This window comes from Rattus norvegicus, chromosome 14 (genome assembly GCF_021556685.1).
Source record: "Rattus norvegicus strain SHRSP/BbbUtx chromosome 14, alternate assembly SHRSP_T2T, whole genome shotgun sequence".
NCBI lineage: Eukaryota > Metazoa > Chordata > Mammalia > Rodentia > Muridae > Rattus > Rattus norvegicus.
Window position 1 is genome coordinate 23,010,766 of NC_141547.1, and position 18,988 is coordinate 23,029,753.

Below are 18,988 nucleotides of genomic sequence, written 5' to 3' on the forward strand. Positions count from 1 at the left end.
TGGGGCAAATCCAAATGATTTTCCTGTTGCTTTCCTTTACCCTCAACATATTTAAGGGAAACAGAAAACACATACATAGACAATTAGTTAAAAATAGACTAGAAACAGTCAATGACAGGATTGAGAGGTCGGAAAGGAAAAAGAAGCTGCATTCCTAGAAGGAAGAGAAACACGGGGATGGGAAATGCTTCAGACAGGTCTATTCAAAGGTGTTTCAATTTGGAGATTATAGATAGAGCATAGTCTTCCCTTAGACTTTCCACTGTCTTGTGGGCTTTCAGTATAATTTCAGTAGTTCTAACCAAAAGAACACATGGACAGACACTCTCTGAGAAAACCGCAGCCCCAACAGGAAAAACAAAATGCTTCCAGAGATATTTGAAGTTTTTAAAAAATTGTAATATAAGAGAAAGAGAAGACAAAATTCTTTAACAGGAAAAACTTGGGTCATGAGATTGTGGACTTGGAGGCAATGCTGAGGAAGTTTATAGGCTTCTGCAATATGCATAATCCAGAGAATAATAAAGGCCTTTTCCTGGTGATCCTAATTCTTAGCAGAGTAAGTACCTGCTGACCAGTGTGTACTGTGTTGTTTCTTGACAAGCTATGATGTTTCAACCATTGGAGAACTGAGTGGTTGTAAACTTTTGTTCTTCCTTTAAATATTATTATACTCTATGTGTCAGAGTGTCTGCCAGCATGCGCAAGTGTATCATGTGGTGCCCACAGAAACTAGAAGCGAGTAATTCTCTCTTCTAGCCATGATAGTAATGGACTAAACCTCTGAAACTGAAGGCAAACCCCAATTAAATGATTAAATGTTGTCCTTTGTAAATGTTGCCTGGGTAATGGTGACTCTTTAGAGCAATGAAACACCAACTAAGACACACATAATACATAATATGTATACATACCTATATATATATCCAATATATATGCATATTTCAAGTCTGTTATTAATGTTAGTTGTATTCAGCAAATTGACTACTAATACCATTTTAGCAAATACTAACACTGTGTAAGTATGCACATATTTCACCTAAACTTTTATCTTAAACCTTATTAATCCCAGTAAATTCAATTTTCTATTTTACAGAAGGAAAACTAAGGTTCAAAAGTGTTATGGGACTTGATCGAGGCTGCTGTCCTAACAGGGGCACACTCACAATCTCTTGCTGACCACAAAGTTGTGACTTATTCCTCTGACTGTTGTATCCACTGGTAAGTGATGATAAGTGAGGCAGAGAATCAGTACAATGGATAGCACCTTTTAACCGTGGTTGAATATATGCACATTGAGTAATACAAAATCTTTAATCTTGAGTATGTTTGGAAATTACCGAAAGTACCGAGAACATTGACTTTTAGGTTCACCAGTAAAGTTGATGAACACACACACACACACACACACACACACACACACACATGTGCATGTGCACAATTAGTGTACACATGAAGACAATAGCATATAGCAAAGTTGATTTATTTAAATGATCAACAGTACAAAATGAAAATTTTCATGCAGATATAGTTTCAGTTGCCCCGTTCTTCATGGCTTTCCTTAATAAAAGTTCACAATTACTTTATGAAGCATGAGTAATCTATCTGATTCTATCATCCATGCTCCACAGATACATTTCTGCTCTTTTCTTAATTACACTTTTAAAAAGACACTCATTTGTTAAATCTAGTACCCAGAATAATATACTAAGCACACTTACAACTCAGAATTTTAGTTATTTCTTTGCCCTCTCATTAATTTATAATATAGTGTTTGATAATCCTTATTAAGTTTTCCCATTATTTATATAAATTACCAGAATAAAAATAATTGCAAAGTACTTAGAAGCATATTAAGTGTAAGCACCAGCTTCTTACAATGATAATTTCATTTCAGTGTATGAAGTATAGATCTGTTCTAAGTGTTATTAAAACCAGGAAAGAATGTTAGGCTATTTGAAATTCTTACCACATATCATTTCTCGGGATTTTCAAAGGAAATAGGCAGATTATCATATTTATTTCATAAAATGTATGGAAATATCTATAATAGATACTTTTTAGATTTACAGCAATCTGCTACTATTCTTAAGTAGACTTTTAAAACTAAACATACTTATAATTATTTTAAATAATCGTCACCAATTGTTTATATTTTATATATAAATAAAGCTAAACATAGTATATTTAAGAGCAAATTTCAGGTAAACATGATATATTTAAGCACATTTAAGGCACACCTAAAATCTACAAATCTAATTAGAAAACTTTTATTCTCCCAAACCTGGTGGATTTACTTTGGAATGAGAATAGAATGATGTTTTAAAGATTCTGATTTTGTCACAACCGCAACTGATATTTTTACCTTGGGTCTTTCATTGACTTCATTTATTTATTTTTAAATATTTACCTAACTTTTAATTATGTATTTGTATATGTGTCTATGTGGGAATATGTGAATCTGAGTGCAGTTGTCTGTGGAACCCAGAGGTGAATGACAGATCTCCTGCAGTTATAGGCTACTGTAAGCCTACCAACATTGGCAAGTGAAATTGGATTCTCTGTAAAAGAAGCATGATTTTCAACTGCTAAGCTATTTTTCCAGCCTCAGACCTCATTTGTTGAGTTTAAGCATTAGCCTGTTTCAAATGTTCCCTTTTCAGTAATGGATGGTTTCCAGGAGCCCATGTAACTACAAAAGGTATCAAGATATGTGAAGAACCTGGCTAAGGACTAAAGTCAGAAAGACTTGTTGAGGCAAAATGCTATGGGCTAGTTTCTTTTACATGGTACTTATTATAATGAAGTGTAGACCTAATCCTAAGATATGAAGCCCAGTTCTAGTGAGTTAGATTTCCGTTGAAGGAATAAAATCAGAGAAATTCAATTCAATCTTCTTATTAAAGTCTTGGACAAGTGCGTAATGAAATATATTTTTAAATTCTTACACAGATTCTAAATTGCATACTTTTATGTTTGAATATTATGCTAGTATATAAGTCATGTTATTATTCTAAAACATCTAAAGAACATTCATATAGACTTATATAGATACTTACATGGTCTGTAGATAACAAAAGATAGTGTCATTCATGTTCCAAGGGAAATTGGAAAACCAGTGTTCTGGTGTGCCTCTTTAGTTGGTAATTTTGTTATAAAGTAACTGTAAAATTATTTAAAAAAGAATTTAAACTGAGCCAAATATGAATGACTCTGTCTCAAAAGCTCAAATTCATTAGCTTGTAAGGCAAGTTCCACTATTGAAGACATCACGTTAACCTTTACAGGCACAGAATAAAAGAAAGGCATAAATCAGATGGGCTATCACAGAACAAGGAAATGTCTTCTGATGGAATATCTGAATGTTATGTTTCTGCATTTCTGCCATTAGGGGCGATTTCAAGAGTTTTACACAGGTCATGAGGATATGTCATATAAACATTGATATCAAATACCCATTAAAAGACACTAAAGGCAGTTCTAGAAAACTGTGCCTCTGAATCTGTACTATTCCACATCACTAAGTTCATCTTGCACTTCAGTTCTCCATTATACATAAGGCTTCTTCAGAGACATTCAGTTCAAAGTGTACTCCTGACATGGTATTATACTTAATGTTATCTTCACCTATACATTGTTCTTTTATACATTTCATATGTACATGTATAATCTTTTATATATAAATATAAAATCATGTTTATTTTACATAATTATTCTTTATTTAGATAAAGCTATTACTGTTTTAGTATCCATTGATTCCTTGTTCTCTATATACCTGGAGCTTTAGAATTAGTTCACATTAAAGTGTGTAAGTTAACCTGTAAAACTGAAAACTTTTATAGGATAGTCAGTCTAGTAAATGGAAGTGAAGCAAACAATCAACTCACATGAAAGGCTAAAAAATGTATAAAACTGAGGAGAAAATGACATGACAAACTACAGTCAGAAACAAAGCCAGAATATCAATGTTAATGTAAAACCATGCCTTATTAGATAAAGATTTAGTTTGTTTAAATGGCACTTGATCTAAATTAAAGCCAATAGATACATGGAAAGAAAAAATAGTAAAAATATTTGATAAAGTAAACTTTAAATGAAAGAAATATGATGTAAAGATATAGCAGATAAATTATATTTTAGATAAAATATCTAATTAAGAGTAAAGAAATTAACTTTATGAAATGTATCCACCAGAATATAGTTTCACATTATTTATTATAAATATTGGCACATGGGAAGTTTTAAGGGCATGGATTTGAACAATTCAGTGAGGAAATTAGAGCATGAAACAATAATTACAATACATGCTGTCAAGGACACACAGGCCTTGACAATGTTACTGAAGCAGACAATGTCATTAGCAGATGCATATACCAAAACTGTTTACTAGAATGCCCTGTGACCATGTGGGAGATATAAGAAGGATTTGGATATGAAATCAAAACTCTCAATTACAAGAAAGATATTATAAAATATACACATACTGTACTGTATTCCTTTTTTCTTTTGCTTTATTCTTCTTTCCTATCATACATCCCAATAATATTCCTCCTTGTTCTTCTTTTCTCAGTCCTCATCTTCCTCTCCTCCACATTCATTGCCCCTCTCTGTCTCCAAAAAAAGAGCAGGTCACCCAGTGGTATCAAATAAGCTCAGCATAACCAGTACAATAAGACTAGGCATAAACCCTCATATCAAGAACAAGACAACTTATTAGGAGGAAAAGAGTCCCATGAACAGTCAAAAGTATCAGAGACAACCTCAACTCCCACTATTAGGAGATCCTGTTACTCATATCAGTCCCTAGCCAGATAGGCATGCTATATTCTTAAAACTAAATACTACCTAATTAAAAGGACAATACTCTTTTCCTTCTACACATTGTTTCTCTGTGTATCCCTGGATATCGCAGAACTCACTTTGTAGACCAGGCTGACTCTGAAATCTGCCTGCTTCTGATTCCCAAGTGCTAGAATTAAAGTTGTGTGGTACCATATTTATCTTAGGACAATTTTTTATCAGCAAAAATATAAAATATCTCCATAAAACATAAAGTCCAATTGAAAAGAGTTGTGGGAGGACAGCTAGGGCTAACTGTAGAAAGTTCAGAAACCTGAAGAAATAAATAGTGAAATTTTAGAGACCTAGTAAGAAAAATAAGCTCATAGTAAATACAAAATTTAAGGAAATAGTCACAGCAGTCATAGATAATTTTAAAGAGAGCTGAGAGATGTCTGATAATTCTCATGGATCGCCTCCTTTGTCTTTAAATACAGTCTCTAAACAGTGGCACCATCTCAGTATATTGTAAGAATAACATTGAAAAAAAGGATATTAGCAATTCCACGGCTAGGTGTTCATGCCTTATTAACAGTCATAACAATATGCCACTTATGAAGGGCATATGCAAAGATTTATCTTCTCAGTAATGTGCTAAATTGGGGCTGTGATGTGAGAGACATAGACTAATGCACTGTGTCTCTCCCCTCATTAGAACTAGGACTTCATCAGAAGATGAATTGGTTCCGTGGTCTCTCTTTAGCCTCATCTAGGTAAAATGAGTTTTCCCTTACCAACTTACTGTAAGTTCACATCTCAAGCTTACATTCATAATTCGGCCACTTCCTATCATGGTTTTGTATCAGGAGGTACATTTTAAAACCTACTTTTAGTAAGGGTTCTCAAACACTTTGATCTTCCTTCTAGCCCCTCATCCAAAGGAAAGTTGGTAAATAGCACAAAGGGATGTGGAACTGTTTAGAACAGTGTTCTTTATTGATATAACACTCATAGAAAGTTACTCATGCTACCTCAGACAACAAAATCTTAAAATTCATCCTGTTCTCTATTTACTCCTTTATTCTGATAGAGTTGCCCTGGTCCCTAACATGCTGTAGAGAGATACCCTCCTTGGCCGACTATGATTTCTGTTCTCTCACCCACTCTCCCTATACCTTATTCCCTACCTCATTTAACTTCCTATCCCCATTCCCACCTAGTTCCCTCCCTCCATCCACTTCTGATGTTTATTTTATTTCCCCTTCTGAGTAAGATTCAGGCATCCTTCCTTAGGTAATACTTGTTATTTGACCTCTTTAGGTCTGTAGAGCTTATTGTTGGTATCCTGAATTTTATTGCTTATCAGTAAGTGTATACCATGTATTTCATTTTGGTTCTGGATTGCCTCACTCATGATATTTTCTAGTTTCATTCAATTGCCTGCAAGAGTCATCATGCTCTTGCTTTTAATGATAAGTAGTAGTCCTTTGTGTAAATAAAACACATTGTCTTTATTCATTCTTCATTTGAGTGATATCTGGTGTGTTTCTCGTTTTTGGCTATTATGAGTAAAGCAGATATAGAGAGCCTAAAATATAGAGACATCTAGCAATGGGGAATACCATGTCTGAAGTTGCCACTTTCTGTATCCAGGCAAGACTCCTTGTGAAGGAAAAAGACCACCAACCTACCCATAAAACCTTGAAACCAACTTGTCCTGCCTACAACATGTGCAGGGATAAAGATAGAGTAGATATGAAGGGAATAGCCAATGACTGACTCAACTTGAGACTCAGCCCATGGGCAAGAATCAATCTCTTACGGAATAACTGATACTGTTATGCTTGCAGGCAGGAGCCTAATGTAACTGGCCTTTGAAAGCTCCATCCAGCAGCCAATGGAAGCAAATGCAGAGACATAAAACCAAACATTAGAGGGAGTCTTGATGAAGAGTTGGGGGAAGGAATGAGGGACCCAAAGGGGATAGAGATGCCACAAAAAGACCAACAGAATCAACTAACCTGAACCTATGGGGTTCCCCAGAGACCAGAACACCAAGCAAAAAGGGAGCATGGACTGAATCTAAGCTCTCACACTTATGTAGCAGATGTGCAGCTTGTTGGTCACCCAACAACTAGAGTGGGGGATATCCCTGAATCTGGTACCTGCCTGTTGATCCCATTTCCATTACTGAGCCTCAGTGGGAGAGGATAAACCTAGTCCTGTAGTGACTTGATGTGTCCTGGCAGTGTAATAACTTGGGTGAGGGCTCCCCCTTATCAGAAGAGAAGGTTAAGGTGGCTGGAGGTAAGGACTATGTGAGGGGCATTGAGAGAAAGGACTATGATCTGGATAAATTAATTAATGTAAAAAAAAGGAAAGTTTCCATTTCTAACACGCTATGAAAACACCACTCCTCTATATCCCTACAAGAGCATTCAGGTGCCGCTATACTTCCTACATGGTCTCTCAGTTCTACACCAATGAAGCAACGCAAAATAAAGGTAGTGAACTTGAAGCATAGGAGGAAGGATACGAGTAAAAAGAAATAACAAAATAAACTGAAGGAATAAAGTATTGTCTTGAAGGTAAATTTCTGTGAAGAGATGCCATGACTACTGCAATTCTCATAAAGGCAACCATTTGATTGGGGTTGGTTTATCAATTAAAAGGCTTAATACATTATCACCATGGTAAGAATAATGATGTATATAGTCATACGTGACACTGGAGAAGGAGCTGAGAGTTCTACATCCTGGTCCAGGGGTAGCAGGCAATTACCACTCTAGGCTTAGCTTGAGTATGTCAGATCTCAAAGTCTACCTTGGCAGTGACTCACTTCCTACAATAATGTTATACCTATTCCCAAAATCGTCACACCTCCTAATGGTATCATTCCCTAAGGGCCAAGTATTTAAACACACGAGTCTATGGGGGACATTGCTATCAAACCAGTACAAACTTTCTTTTCAGGAGAGTAGATGAAAGACTTAGAAATACCACAAGCTCTTATTTTTCTGCCAGTCAAAAGGAAGCCCTCAGTCAAAAGGAAGCCCTCAGTAGAATGTCCAACAACACTGGATTCAAATGCTGTCTATAATTAAATCATTGATTAAATAAATTATAAATCATTCATTTGGGAAACCTAATAGAGCACTTTAACCTTATGTGTTTGAATAATAATCCATGGTATCCGAAAAGCCTACATACAAAAAGGAAACACTGAAGAAAATGTCCTTCTTTCATGACAATATGCTTATATGGATAAAAAGCAACATATGTTTTACTCTGTTTGATTGAAGAATTTTGGCATCAATGATTAATATATTTGTAAATTTGTTGGTTACATCTAGTATTTTATTTTGTTTATTAATTAGTGGAGTTGAATAATATCTGCAGTTTTTTTTTATTTCATGGCAATGTGAGAATTAGTTGACCCTAGTAAATGGTTACTGATTTATTTCTATTTCTCAGGATTTATTTACTATATACAAACAATGTTCTATATTCATGGCTCTGCATTTGTAGGAATAAACCACTGTGGATGGAAAATGTTCACAGAAAATTATAGCTGTATGTGCTAACATATGCATTCATTTTAAATCTCTGAAAAATATAGCATAATATCTGTTTCTGTAGTCTTTATATTATATAAGGTTTGATAAATAATATATGGAGGATTTAAAATATACAAGAAGTTATATGTGGGTTCCATGCAAATACTACCATACTCTTGAATATATGTAGATTGAAGCATTCTTTGGAATTTCTATAACCAAACCCTATAGAAATGGAATGATTTCACATGCTTTTAGTTTTACTGATTAGTTTGAAATATAGAGGCTATAAGTAGCTGTTTTTCATCACATTGACTAAAATGTTAAGCATATGACATAAGGATGGAAAGATTTATTTTGTTTCTAGGTTTCAGAGGACTCAAACTCTAGTTAATGGCCTCATGCACTGGTAGAAAGAAATAAGGTAGTGGTAACCTGGGGGAAACTAATCGTTCACTTTATACCAAGCGAGGAGGCCTTGGTAGGAGTGGGTTATAGATGAAACTAGAGAAAGAAAGCTGACGGACATATTCCTATTGTCTTCATATAATTAGTTCTCAATCAGGCCATGCAAGTAACAGTGGATACTGAATGCCAAAGATGTTATAGGTATTTAATTCAATCGACATTTTCCTTTCATTTTGAAAGTTATATATTTTTTTTTTACTTTTCTTTTTTTTTTTTTTATTAACTTGAGTATTTCTTATATACATTTCGAGTGTTATTCCCTTTCCCGGTTTCCGGGCAAACATCCCCCTCTCCCCTCCCCCTCCTTATGGGTGTTCCCCTCCCAACCCTCCCCCCATTGCCGCCCTCCCCCCATAGACTAGTTCACTGGGGGTTCAGTCTTAGCAGGACACAGGGCTTCCCCTTCCACTGGTGCTCTTACTAGGATATTCATTGCTACCTATGGGGTCAGAGTCCAGGGTCAGTCCATGTATAGTCTTTAGGTAGTGGCTTAGTCCCTGGAAGCTCTGGTTGCTTGGCATTGTTGTACTTTTGGGGTCTCGAGCCCCTTCAAGCTCTTCCAGTTCTTTCTCTGATTCCTTCAATAGGGGACCTATTCTCAGTTCAGTGGTTTGCTGCTGGCATTCGCCTCTGTATTTGCTGTATTCTGGCTGTGTCTCTCAGGAGCGATCTACATCCGGCTCCTGTCGGTCTGCACTTCTTTGCTTCATCCATCTTATCTAGTTTGGTGGCTGTAGATGTATGGGCCACATGTGGGGCAGGCTCTGAATGGGTGTTCCTTCAGTCTCTGTTTTAATCTTTGCCTCTCCCTTCCCTGCCAGGGGTATTCTTTTTCCTCATTTAAAGAAGGAGTGAAGCATTCACATTTTGATCATCCATCTTGAGTTTCGTTTGTTCTAGGGATCTAGGGTAATTCAAGCATTTGGGCTAATAGCCACTTATCAATGAGTGCATACCATGTATGTCTTTCTGTGATTGGGTTAGCTCACTCAGGATGATATTTTCCAGTTCCAACCATTTGCCTACGAATTTCATAAACTCGTTGTTTTTGATAGCTGAGTAATATTCCATTGTGTAGATGTACCACATTTTCTGTATCCATTCCTCTGTTGAAGGGCATCTGGGTTCTTTCCATTTTCTGGCTATTATAAATAAGGCTGCGATGAACATAGTGGAGCACGTGTCTCCTTTATATGTTGAGGCATCTTTTGGGTATATGCCCAAGAGAGGTATAGCTGGATCCTCAGGCAGTTCAATGTCCAATTTTCTGAGGAACCTCCAGACTGATTTCCAGAATGGTTTTACCAGTCTGCAATCCCACCAACAATGGAGGAGTGTTCCTCTTTCTCCACATCCTCGCCAGCATCTGCTGTCACCTGAGTTTTTGATCTGAGCCAATCGCACTGGTGTGAGGTGAAATCTCAGGGTTGTTTTGATTTGCATTTCCCTTATGACTAAAGATGTTGAACATTTCTTTAGGTGTTTCTCAGCCATTCGGTATTCCTCAGCTGTGAATTCTTTGTTTAGCTCTGAACCCCATTTTTTAATAGGGTTATTTGTTTCCCTGCGGTCTAACTTCTTGAGTTCTTTGTATATTTTGGATATAAGGCCTCTATCTGTTGTAGGATTGGTAAAGATCTTTTCCCAATTTGTTGGTTGCCGTTTTGTCCTAACCACAGTGTCCTTTGCCTTACAGAAGCTTTGCAGTTTTATGAGATCCCATTTGTCGATTCTTGATCTTAGAGCATGAGCCATTGGTGTTTTGTTCAGGAAATTTTTTCCAGTGCCCATGTGTTCCAGATGCTTCCCCAGTTTTTCTTCTATTAGTTTGAGTGTGTCTGGTTTGATGTGGAGGTCCTTGATCCACTTGGACTTAAGCTTTGTACAGGGTGATAAGCATGGATCGATCTGCATTCTTCTACATGTTGCCCTCCAGTTGAACCAGCACCATTTGCTGAAAATGCTATCTTTTTTCCATTGGATGGTTTTGGCTCCTTTGTCAAAAATCAAGTGACCATAGGTGTGTGGGTTCATTTCTGGGTCTTCAATTCTATTCCATTGGTCTATCTGTCTGTCTCTGTACCAATACCATGCAGTTTTTATCACTATTGCTCTGTAATACTGCTTGAGTTCAGGGATAGTGATTCCCCCTGAAGTTCTTTTATTGTTGAGGATAGCTTTAGCTCTCCTGGGTTTTTTGTTATTCCAGATGAATTTGCAAATTGTTCTGTCTAACTCTTTGAAGAATTGGATTGGTATTTTGATGGGGATTGCATTGAATCTGTAGATTGCTTTTGGTAAAATGGCCATTTTTACTATATTAATTCTGCCAATCCATGAGCATGGGAGATCTTTCCATCTTCTGAGGTCTTCTTCAATTTCTTTCCTCAGTGTCTTGAAGTTCTTATTGTACAGATCTTTTACTTGCTTGGTTAAAATCACACCGAGGTACTTTATATTATTTGGGTCTATTATGAAGGGTGTCGTTTCCCTAATTTCTTTCTCGGCTTGTTTCTCTTTTGTATAGAGGAAGGCAACTGATTTATTTGAGTTAATTTTATACCCAGCCACTTTGCTGAAGTTGTTTATCAGCTTTAGTAGTTCTCTGGTGGAACTTTTGGGATCACTTAAATATACTATCATGTCATCTGCAAATAGTGATATTTTGACCTCTTCTTTTCCGATCTGTATCCCTTTGATCTCCTTTTGTTGTCTGATTGCTCTGGCTAGAACTTCAAGAACTATATTGAATAAGTAGGGAGAGAGTGGGCAGCCTTGTCTAGTACCTGATTTTAGTGGGATTGCTTCAAGTTTCTCTCCATTTAGTTTAATGTTAGCAACTGGTTTGCTGTATATGGCTTTTACTATGTTTAGGTATGGGCCTTGAATTCCTATTCTTTCCAGGACTTTTATCATGAAGGGGTGTTGAATTTTGTCAAATGCTTTCTCAGCATCTAATGAAATTATCATGTGGTTCTGTTCTTTCAGTTTGTTTATATGATGGATCACGTTGATGGTTTTCCGTATATTAAACCATCCCTGCATGCCTGGGATGAAGCCTACTTGATCATGATGGATGATTGTTTTGATGTGCTCTTGAATTCGGTTTGCCAGAATTTTATTGAGTATTTTTGCGTCGATATTCATAAGGGAAATTGGTCTGAAGTTCTCTTTCTTTGTTGTGTCTTTGTGTGGTTTAGGTATAAGAGTAATTGTGGCTTCGTAGAAGGAATTCGGTAGGGCTCCATCTGTTTCAATTTTGTGGAATAGTTTGGATAATATTGGTATGAGGTCTTCTATGAAGGTTTGATAGAATTCTGCACTAAACCCGTCTGGACCTGGGCTCTTTTTGGTTGGGAGACCTTTAATGACTGCTTCTATTTCCTTAGGAGTTATGGGGTTGTTTAACTGGTTTATCTGTTCCTGATTTAACCTCGATACCTGGTATCTGTGTAGGAAATTGTCCATTTCCTGAAGATTTTCAAATTTTGTTGAATATAGGTTTTTATAGTAAGATCTGATGATTTTTTGAATTTCCTCCGAATCTGTAGTTATGTCTCCCTTTTCATTTCTGATTTTGTTAATTTGGACACACTCTCTGTGTCCTCTCGTTAGTCTGGCTAAGGGTTTATCTATCTTGTTGATTTTCTCAAAGAACCAACTTTTGGTTCTGTTGATTCTTTCTATGGTCCTTTTTGTTTCTACTTGGTTGATTTCAGCTCTGAGTTTGATTATTTCCTGCCTTCTACTCCTCCTGGGTGTATTTGCTTCTTTTTGTTCTAGAGCTTTTAGGTGTGCTGTCAAGCTGCTGACATATGCTCTTTCCTGTTTCTTTCTGCAGGCACTCAGAGCTATGAGTTTTCCTCTTAGCACAGCTTTCATTGTGTCCCATAAGTTTGAGTATGTTGTATCTTCATTTTCATTAAATTCTAAAAAGTTTTTAATTTCTTTCTTTATTTCTTCCTTGACCAGGTTATCATTGAGTAGAGCATTGTTCAATTTCCACGTATATATGGGCATTCTTCCCTTATTGTTACTGAAGACCAGTTTTAGGCCGTGGTGGTCCGATAGCACGCATGGGATCATTTCTATCTTTCTGTACCTGTTGAGGCCCGTTTTTTGACCAATTATATGGTCAATTTTGGAGAAAGTACCATGAGGAGCTGAGAAGAAGGTATATCCTTTTGCTTTAGGATAGAATGTTCTATAAATATCCGTTAAGTCCATTTGGCTCATGACTTCTCTTAGTCTGTCGACATCACTGTTTAATTTCTGTTTCCATGATCTGTCCATTGATGAGAGTGGGGTGTTGAAATCTCCCACTATTATTGTGTGAGGTGCAATGTGTGTTTTGAGCTTTAGTAAGGTTTCTTTTACGTATGTAGGTGCCCTTGTATTTGGGGCATAGATATTTAGGATTGAGAGTTCATCTTGGTTGATTTTTCCTTTGATGCATATGAAGTGTCCTTCCTTATCTTTTTTGATGACTTTTAGTTGGAAATTGATTTTATTTGATATTAGAATGGCTACTCCAGCTTGCTTCTTCTGACCATTTGCTTGGAAAGTTGTTTTCCAGCCTTTCACTCTGAGGTAGTGTCTGTCTTTGTCTCTGAGGTGTGTTTCCTGTAGGCAGCAGAATGCAGGGTCCTCGTTGCGTATCCAGTTTGTTAATCTATGTCTTTTTATTGGGGAGTTGAGGCCATTGATATTGAGAGATATTAAGGAATAGTGATTATTGCTTCCCGTTATATTCATATTTGGATGTGAGGTTATGTTTGTGTGCTTTCATTCTCTTTGTTTTGTTGCCAAGACGATTAGTTTCTTGCTTCTTCTAGGGTATAGCTTGCCTCCTTATGTTGGGCTTTACCATTTATTATCCTTTGTAGTGCTGGATTTGTAGAAAGATATTGTGTAAATTTGGTTTTGTCATGGAATATCTTGGTTTCTCCATCAATGTTAATTGAGAGTTTTGCTGGATACAGTAACCTGGGCTGGCATTTGTGTTCTCTTAGGGTCTGTATGACATCAGTTCAGGATCTTCTGGCCTTCATAGTTTATGGCAAGAAGTCTGGTGTGATTCTGATAGGTCTCCCTTTATATGTTACTTGACCTTTTTCCCTTACTGCTTTTAATATTCTTTCTTTATTTTGTGCGTTTGGTGTTTTGACAATTATGTGACGGGAGGTGTTTCTTTTCTGGTCCAATCTGTTTGGAGTTCTGTAGGCTTCTTGTATGTCTATGGGTATCTCTTTTTTTAGGTTAGGGAAGTTTTCTTCTATGATTTTGTTGAAGATATTTACTGGTCCTTTGAGCTGGGAGTCTTCACTCTCTTCTATACCTATTATCCTTAGGTTTGATCTTCTCATTGAGTCCTGGATTTCCTGTATGTTTTGGACCAGTAGCTTTTTCCGCTTTACATTATCTTTGACAGTTGAGTCAATGATTTCTATGGAATCTTCTGCTCCTGAGATTCTCTCTTCCATCTCTTGTATTCTGTTGGTGAAGCTTGTATCTACAGCTCCTTGTCTCTTCTTTTGGTTTTCTATATCCAGGGTTGTTTCCATGTGTTCTTTCTTGATTGCTTCTATTTCCATTTTTAATTCCTTCAACTGTTTGACTGTGTTTTCCTGGAATTCTTTCAGGGATTTTTGCGATTCCTCTCTGTAGGCTTTTACTTGTTTATTAATGTTTTCCTGTGCTTCCCTAAGTGTGTTCATGTCTTTCTTGAAGTCCTCCAGCATCATGATCAAATATGATTTTGAAACTAGATCTTGCTTTTCTGGTGTGTTTGGATATTCCATGTTTGTTTTGGTGGGAGAATTGGGCTCCGATGATGGCATGTAGTCTTGGTTTCTGTTGCTTGGGTTCCTGCGCTTGCCTCTCGCCATCAGATTATCTCTAGTGTTACTTTGTTCTGCTATTTCTGACAGTGGCTAGACTGTCCTATAAGCCTGTGTGTCAGGAGTGCTGTAGACCTGTTTTCCTCTCTTTCAGTCAGTTATGGGGACAGTGTGTTCTGCTTTCGGGCGTGTAGTTTTTCCTCTCTACAGGTCTTCAGCTGTTCCTGTGGGCCTGTGTCTTGAGTTCACCAGGCAGCTTTCTTGCAGCAGAAAATTTGGTCTTACCTGTGGTCCCGAGGCTCAGGTTCGCTCGTGGGGTGCTGCCCAGGGGCTCTCCGCAGCAGCAGCAACCAGGAAGACCTGTGCCACCCCTTCCGGGAGCTTCAGTGCACCAGGGTTCCAGATGGTCTTTGGCTTTTTCCTCTGGCGTCCGAGATGTGTGTGCAGGGAGCAGTCTCTTCTGGTTTCCCAGGCTTGTCTGCCTCTCTGAAGGTTTAGCTCTCCCTCCCACGGGATTTGGGTGCAGAGAACTGTTTATCCGGTCTGTTTCCTTCAGGGTCCTGCGGTGTCTCTGGCAGGGGTCCTGCTGCTCCTGGGCCCTCCCCCACGGGAGCCCAGAGGCCTTATACAGTTACCTCTTGGGCCAGGGATGTGGGCAGGGGTGAGCAGTGTTGGTGGTCTCTTCCGCTCTGCAGCCTCAGGAGTGCCCACCTGACCAGGCGGTTGGGTCTCTCTCTCACCGGGTCTGGGAGCAGAGAGCTGCTGCGGGCCGGGATCCTCGGGTGTGGGACTTCCGGTAAACACAGAACGTGCCCGGTCCTAGAGAAATTCTGCTTCCGTGTGTCCCAAGCTCACCAGGCAGCTTTCTTGCAGCAGAAAATTTGGTCTTACCTGTGGTCCCGAGGCTCAGGTTCGCTCGTGGGGTGCTGCCCAGGGGCTCTCTGCAGCGGCAGCAACCAGGAAGACCTGTGCCGCCCCTTCCGGGAGCTTCAGTGCACCAGGGTTCCAGATGGTCTTTGGTGTTTTCCTCTGGCGTCCGAGATGTGTGTGCAGGGAGCAGTCTCTTCTGGTTTCCCAGGCTTGTCTGCCTCTCTGAAGGTTTAGCTCTCCCTCCCACGGGATTTGGGTGCAGAGAACTGTTTATCCGGTCTGTTTCCTTCAGGGTCCTGCGGCGTCTCTGGCAGGTGTCCTGCTGCTCTGAAAGTTATATTTTTATTTTTTTCCATTTTTATTGAAAATGGATTCTTTTCACATTTGATATATTCCAATTACAGTTTCCTCTCCCGCTACTTCTTCCTATTCTTCCCCATTTTCCATCGTATCAAGATCCACCCCCTTTCTGTCTTTCATTAGGAAAGAACAGGCTTCTAGGAGATAACAACAAAATATAACAAAACAAAATGTAATAAAATAAAACAAAAATCTTCACACCAAAATTGGACAGAGAAAACCATCGGGAGTAAAAAGAACTCAACAGAAGGTTTAAGCATCAGAGATCCATTCATTCACACACTTGGGTGTATAATAAAAATACTAAACTGAATGTTATGATATATACGTGGAAGACCTGATACAGACCAAACTGTGCGAGTAATAATCTAACATCCAATTTGACTTAAAGTCTACTCTAAAAGGTGGAGCTCTTACCTGACAGTGCTTAGGCAATCGATGTCTGGAGCTTGGGAGTTGTTCTCTACTATATGTCTACAGGATGCCTCCCATTCCAGGGATATACCTATGAAGCAATAAAGGAAAGGATCTTGGCAGGAAGGTACTCAGTGAACTTCAGACTCTCACCAGAACTCTGGGATGTAATAGCCAAATTGCTAACTGTCAACCCTGGAGAAAGGCCAAGAGTCAATGAAATTTTAAGATTTAAGTGGCTAAAGCATGAGAATGAAGCTTCTCCCAGTTCTTTGGGAGAGAACACCAACAGCCACCCTGACCCCACTATACTGGTTATAATGGGTGTCATGGGGTATGAGCAAGGCCAAATAAGGGATAGCTTGAGGGAGAGAAAGTTTGACCAGGTGATGGCTACTTACTTAATGCTCAGGCAGCAGGCATGTAGGGAAGACAAGTCCATCAAAAAACCTCATCCCACACAGTGTGCTCAAACACTGAAAAGCACAGGGTCAACCATGGAAAAGCAGACTACTCTGAGGAGGGGATCTAGTGTGCCTACCCTTACCACCTTCTACTTGCCCAGAAAGTCTTACCAAGGGAAAAAGAACTACAGTGAGGCACACTATGCCACCCACCTTGAACTGCTTCAACAAGTCAGAAAGTCTTACCAAGGGAAAAAGAACTACAGTGAGGCACACTATGCCACCCACCTTGAACTGCTTCAACAAGTCAGAAAGTCTTACCAAGGGAAAAAGAACTACAGTGAGGCACACTATGCCACCCACCTTGAACTGCTTCGAGAAGAATACAAGTCCAGTTACCTACTCAAAGAGGAAGGCGTTCTTACAGTGTAGCTTATATTATCATGCCTCTGAGGAAGAAGAACAATATAAGAGCACCATCAGACTGAGTGGAAAGCTTAACACAACTCTTCCACCAACCTCCCCTCAGGAGGACCAGCTCACAGGACAGCTCTATAATATGCTTACAGCTGGAGCAGTGGACAACAGGAACTTACGAGTGAAATCACCACCATTCTCCCCCCATGGCGACCAAGGGTGAGGGTCCTGCTATAAAAAAAAAGAGAGTCCATCCCATCTTCCCAAAATGGTCCTCAGGGACAGCTCCATGGCAGGAGTCAGACTGCACCCAGGGCCCCCTTTAGAAGGCGGGTCTGGAAGACCCTGAAGAATGGCTTTCTAAAAGGCCTAAGAAGTTTATGTTGCTGCCTACCAATCCAAAAGAGGGTACACCCAGCCAGCAACAGAATCCCGCTTATGAATTAAAAGGAGCCATGGAGGCAGCCATGGTAACAGAGCACTTGGAGGCACTGTGCTCCCTGCAAGATACCAGAGCACGAAGATCAACTTGCTGAGCATGCAGACAAGCACAGAAGAGAGTCAGGAAGTTCTCATGGTTGGGTGCCAGTGGGAAGTTGTCTACATCACAGTCTGAAACTAAGGGCCAACTGTTTCTGTCTGCAGATTAATAGCGTGTGTCTGGGTGATGTGACACCCTTCTCAGATACCCTGAGACCTGAGGGCTGAGAAAGGATTCTGGGAGAAAGGTCTGAGCTCTTGATTTTCCTTACTCTTCTAAGTTGGTTTTCATAATGGCTGCCCAATTGTGTCTGCCAAGTGAGGTGCTTCATAGAACTTACAAATGCTCTAAACAATATACCATGGCATGCCTGTCATCATCAAGAGCACAGGCCTTAGAGGACCTTGTAGGCATTGTGAGATCATTAGCTGCCTGTCTCCAGATGTACCTGTGAGTCATTAGAAGAAACAATGGGCAGTGGAAGCAGAGAAGGACCTCAGAGTGCCTGACCTGTTTGTGTTTGTGTTCAACATAACTGTTGCTGACCAGATTGGAGCCAGAAACAGAGCAAAGATGGTGCACTGACAGTCCATCTAGTGTTCATAATTGGAGGAAGAGTGTACAGTAACAGCTACCAAAGGACTCTTGATAACACACTCAACAAGGGACAGAGCCTGAGACCAGCTACATCTTCATGTTGCATAGGGCAGCACATGCTCCTGAAGCCCTATGCATTGGATGGATGGTGAAAACACAGGTCTCTTTGATGAAAGAGGCTCCTGATAATTTGCAGCGAAGAATCAAAAGAGAAAGAAGTAGCATCATCAGCCAAATGGACTGGGAGCGTCATGGGAAGTAAAATGTGTTCTGATCTCAGGAACACTCAGCAGTTTTCCCTGGCCATTTGTTGTGCAAGAAGAGTATATGAGTCAGCATGGAGAACTTCCTCACTGGGAACAGTTCCTCTCTCCAACAGGAGTCAAGCAATCACTGTAAGGTGCATCTCAAGTCCCCTCCATCCATCAACTCCACTTCTGTGTATATGGGGCAAGAAGAGTCAGTTGGTGTTACTGGTCTCTCAGTCACTTAGGAATTGACACCATTTTCCCAGTAAAAAAGTCTCAAGAAATATGCAAGATTAAGACACCAGACATATATAACACTGTACAGGGGCAGTGGGGAACACTTTTATTAGGTGTCTTCTAAAACAGCGGCATCTACCAATACCTACAGAAATGAACCAAGAAGATGGCCCATAAAAACAGTTCTGAAAGGTTAAACAATTTCTGATTTTAGGCATTGTGGGCCCGAGTTAATATCAGCCATTGAGGATATCCACAGAGAGCTGGGTTTAAGATTGCTTAGGCAGAAGTGGAACCAAGAGTGTCATATGCTGAA

The 18,988-nt window shown here is 39.2% G+C and overlaps 1 pseudogene; it reads left to right on the forward strand.

Moving 5' to 3' along the window:
- The first annotated feature begins 502 nt into the window (after positions 1-502).
- Positions 503-17,725, forward strand: LOC148001285 (sperm motility kinase pseudogene; annotated as a pseudogene).
- Positions 17,726-18,988: the final 1,263 nt, after the last annotated feature.